The sequence below is a fragment of the Schistocerca nitens genome, chromosome 10 (genome assembly GCF_023898315.1).
Source record: "Schistocerca nitens isolate TAMUIC-IGC-003100 chromosome 10, iqSchNite1.1, whole genome shotgun sequence".
NCBI classification, from domain to species: domain Eukaryota; kingdom Metazoa; phylum Arthropoda; class Insecta; order Orthoptera; family Acrididae; genus Schistocerca; species Schistocerca nitens.
The window spans coordinates 221,247,967-221,253,088 of record NC_064623.1 but is presented as its reverse complement, the minus strand read 5'-3'; the positions used below and the strand labels follow the sequence as shown (position 1 = coordinate 221,253,088).

The 5,122-nt window shown below is 43.3% G+C and overlaps 2 non-coding genes across 2 annotated transcripts; both read left to right on the top strand.

Moving 5' to 3' along the window:
- The first annotated feature begins 2,700 nt into the window (after positions 1 to 2,700).
- Trnap-cgg (transfer RNA proline (anticodon CGG)) lies at positions 2,701 to 2,772 on the top strand. Its single transcript has one exon. It is a non-coding gene; the product is annotated as a tRNA-Pro (tRNA).
- A 333-nt stretch (positions 2,773 to 3,105) lies between these two features.
- Trnan-guu (transfer RNA asparagine (anticodon GUU)) lies at positions 3,106 to 3,179 on the top strand. The gene has a single exon. It is a non-coding gene; the product is annotated as a tRNA-Asn (tRNA).
- Positions 3,180 to 5,122: the final 1,943 nt, after the last annotated feature.

Below are 5,122 nucleotides of genomic sequence, written 5' to 3'. Positions count from 1 at the left end.
ATTATGTCAACAAAATTCAAGAAACCAACACGAAAACTTACCACATGGAAATTCCCCAGCGGAAAGCAAGAACTACAAATCGACCACGTAATAGTCCAGAAAGACTCACAAAAAGAAATTTTGAACATAGACACACGTAAAAGCTACTTCGACTCAGACCACCACCTACTTCGTCTTTTGCCCAAGAAAAAGCTCCAGAAGAACAAAATTGTTAGACCATATCCAGAATACCTTACTTTAAACCAGACACAAATATTAGACGAAATTAAAATGGAGAAAACGACAGACTGGACACAACTTTCAGGAAGAATCCGAGAGGCCATGAAACTAGCACAAGCACCACGCACACGGAAACACCGTTGGCGGAACCACACATGTGACCAAGCTATTGGCCAACGAATCAGTGCATGGAAAAAATTTAGTAGCCACAAATCCCAAGAGAATTGGATGAACTTCTCGAAAACACAGAAGCAATCAAGCAAAATCATTCGCAGTGAAAAACGACAGTATGATAAACGGCGACTGATGGAGATCGAATCGGACTTCATGAAGAACGATACAAGAGACTTCTACAGAACGTTCAGAGAAAATATGATTGGATATCAACCACCCAACTTGTGCTTCAGAAGACTGGATGGAACCCTAGAAACCAATACCAAAAACAATTGTGACATTCTGGCAAAGTACTTCGAAAAACTGCTCAACTCGGACCCCCCTATGGAAGAAATGATGACAGAAACGATCACGTACAATCCAGATAGTGAACCTCCAACTCTAGAAGAAGTTAAAGAAATAATCAAGTCACTCAAGAATCGTAGAGCACCAGGAGAAGATGGCATCATCGCGGAAATCTGGAAGTTACAAGACCCAGAACTCACCAACGACATCCACAGGATCTTGGAAGACATCTGGAAGACCATGAAAATTCCTGACGACTGGAAAACTGCCCACTACACAAAAAAGGTGACAAGACTGACCCGAACAACCACAGAGGTATATCCCTACTACCGGTCACATACAAGATCCTCTCTAAAGCTTTACTAAACAGACCAGAATGCCAGACCGACCACTTGATTGGGAAATACCAAGCAGGCTTCCGTAAAGGGCGGTCTTGTGCGGAACAAATTTGGAACCTGAAAATGATTTTACAACACAAACAGAACCTGATCATTACCTTTGTCGACTTCAAAAAGGCGTACGACTCTATCGACCGGAAAACTCTCTTCAAAATTCTAGCAGAATACAAAGTAGACCACAAAACACGGACTATCATAGAGCAAACTTTAACCAACACGACCTCCAAAGTAAAGTTCTTTGGGGAACTATCAGAGGCCTTTGAAATTCGCACAGGTGTCCGACAAGGCGATGGCCTCTCACCTCTCCTTTTCAATCTGGTGTTAGATAAGGTCATAAAAGAATGGGAAACATCACAACAGGGGATAACCTGAGGAAACCTACAGATTAAATGCCTGGCTTTTGCAGACGATTTGGCGATTGTCACGAAAGGTATAAAGGAAACAAAAGACGCTATTGAAAAACTGCACGAAATCGCTTCCAAAACTGGACTACAGATCTCTTACGAAAAGACACAGTTTATGAGCACAAAGAAACTCTCATCTCTGAACACAAAGTATGGCACGATTTACAAAACGGCAAACTTCAAATACCTCGGTGAAACACTACAAATGAGTGGACATAACAGAGACTCAAACGAAGAAAGAAAAACTAAGCTGGACAAGGCATACAAAGTAGTGTGGAACCATTACAACAAGAAGTCTATCTCACAAAAAGCCAAATTACGCCATTACGACACGGTGGTGCTCCCCGAGGCACTATATGCAGCAGAGACCACACTAATCCTAGGGCATACACGTGTCTGACAACTAGAAAAAGTAGAACGGAAAATACTTATGAAAATATTTGGCGCAACTAACAACAATGGAATATGGATCAAGAAACCTACAGAGGAACTATACAAACATACGGAGACAATCAGAGAAAAGATTAGAAAACGCAGACTACAATTCTATGGACACCTATACAGAATGCCATCACACAAGCTGACCAAACAGATCTTTGACTGGGTAACCACTAGAAACAACAAATGGGTGGCAGAGGTAGAAAACAACCTGAACCAACTCAACATAACAGCAGACACAATAAACGACAGAATAAAATTCAGGAACATAATTAAGAAAAGTAAACTACATGAGATACAATGTGACAAACGAACAGGCGTAAAATGGACCGAAGAGCGCAAGCAAGATCACAGCCGGAAGGTGAAAGAAATATGGGCAACCAAAAAGGCAATCAAGACGAAGCCGAAGACACGAAACCGACAAGAAGCAGGGACAGACGACCGGAAACAGAAACACAGCGAGCGAATGAGGGAAGTTTGGGCAGCAAGGAAGGCAGCAAAAGGAACTGGCCATGTAGTTTAGTCCAAATGCGCTCATTAAGAGCAAAACACCAATAATAATAATTATATATATAATTTAACAGCAGAAAAATGCTGCTATCAGAGCACAAAAAAGGCTATGCTTCTTTTTTAAAAGACTGTCTCAGAATTGGGATACAACCTGCCCTCATGGATGCGAACATAATCGCGCTCTTTTTAACATGCAACTCAGATCTGACTCCCATATCCTATAACTCATTCACACTCACTGATCCATCCACTCCCACAAACCCAAAGCTGCCGCCTTCTTAGCTCAGTGGTACAGCACTGGTCTCGGAAACCAGGGGTCGTGAGTTCGACCCTCACAGAAGGCATTCATTTTTTTAACTTTCCTGCTGAGAGCAGAGCTATCTCGAGCAGCACCCAAGACATGGCAGTACACTGAATGAAATGGAAGTTCTACAACCTATGAAGAATATTCTACTTGCCTCAGAGGTTTACTGAATGTGTGGGCGGAACACTGTTTTGTATGCGTTTTGTAGTATAATTTCATGCTTGACGATGTCATTCGTTTATAAGCCTCGCTACAATGTACATGCACGTTATCCACGTGAAGAATCGTAAGTAGATGCTACTGTTCTGCGAGATGCCTGCAGAAGGTATACGTGTTGCATTGATGAACAGAGCTGAAGGACGCAAAAGTGAAGGCCTCCGTGGCGCAATCGGCTAGCGCGTTCGGCTGTTAACCGAAAGGTTGATGGTTCGAGCCCACCCGGGGGCGAAATCGTTTTAATCGCCACCGAGGTGAGGACATACGTCGACTTTGTTAGAGATACACAGCTAGTGTGACAATTTGGCTGTGTTTGAATGATGCCACAGAGCCTTATACACATTCAGCCAAGTGACAGTGTAGGTAACAACATGGCCCTACACAGACGTTCTACTGTTTTCCTATTTATTTGTCATGTTTGACACTGCAGTAGAGCCACGCCAACTACAAAAGACGTATTATTTACATTGTCTCCTGTGGTACACCCACAGTCCCCCCACCGTGTCCAGCCACTACAGTCTCCTATCAACCCCCCCCCCTCTTACCCCCTTACCCGTCCTTACTGCTACCATCCCATCCTTCCCCTTGCTGCTGCCCACTCTCTCTCTCTCTCTCTCTCTCTCTCTCTCTCTCTCTTCCTCGTTGTGACCGTCATAGACTGTCTCTCATTGCCAGTGCCTCTCACCCACTTCCACTTTCTCCCTCTCTCCATTCCCCTCCCACGGGCACTGTCCCCCTCCCTCCCCTCCTCGCACTGTTCTGACACTGTCAACCATGTTCCACTGCCACTTGTATCCCTCTCGTTCTCTCACACTGCCATTGTCTCCTTCGCTCTTTTATTACTTTCCCATCTCCTTCCCGCTGTCATTGTCTCCTTTTCTCCCAGCATAAAAAAACGCGAATTTGTTCACAAGCTAAATTTATTGGGAAAATTTTTGTAGGTGCCGAGGGAGGTACGAGGGTTACCCAGAAAGTTGTGCACCATATTATTTTTCTTTTACAATTCTTTGTGTTGTTGTTGTTGTTGTTGTGGTCTTCAGTCCTGAGACTGGATTGATGCAGCTCTCCATGCTACCGTATCCTGTGCAAGCTTCTTCATCTCCCAGTACTTACTGCATCCTACAGCCTGCTTAGTGTATTCATCTCTTGGTCTCCCTCTATGATTTTTACCCTCCACGCTACCCTCCAATGCTAAACTTCTGATTCCCTGATGCCTCAGAATATGCCCTAACAAACAGTGCCTTCTTCTAGTCAAGTTGTACCACAAACTCCTCTTCTCTCCAATTCTATTCAATACCTCCTCATTAGTTATGTAATCTACCCATCTAATCTTCAGCATTCTTCTGTAACACCACATTTCGAAAGCTTCTACTCTCTTCTTGTCTAAACTACTTATCATCCATGTTTCACTTCCATACATGGCTACACGCCATACAAATACTTTCAGAAACGACTTACTGACAATTAAATCTATACTCGATGTTAACAAATTTCTTCTAGGCGCTCCAGTCTGGAACCGAGCGACCGCTACGGTCGCAGGTTCGAATCCTGCCTCGGGCATGGATGTGTGTGACGTCCTTAGGTTAGTTAGGTTTAAGTAATTCTAAGTTCTAGGCGACTGATAGCCTCAGAAATTAAGTTGCATACTGCTGAGAGCCATTTGAACAAATTTCTCTTTTTCAGAAACGCTTTCCTTGCCATTGCCAGTATACATTTTATATCCTCTCTACCTCGACCATTATCGGTTATTTTGCTCCCCAAATAGCAAAACTCCTTTACTACTTTAAGTGTCTCATTTCCTAATCTAATTCCCTCAGCATCACCCGACTTAACTCGACTACATTCCATTATCCTCGTTTTGCTTTTGTTGATGTTCATCTTATATCCCCCTTTCAAGACACTGTCAATTCCGTTCAACTGCTCTTCCAAGTCCTTTGCTGTCTCTGACAGAATTACAAATTATTTATTGAACATAATTAGAATGCTGTTTTATCTTCATACCCTATTTTTCCACGTACTCTCCATCTCATTCTAACGCTTTCCTTCAGCATGAAACAAGGGCATGTATGCCCTGTCGGTAGCAATCCTTGTCGTAGTGGCGGTGCCACTGCTTCATTGTGTGAATCAGCTCCTCATCGTCCTCTAACTGTCTTCCGTGAATGGTATCCTTTAAT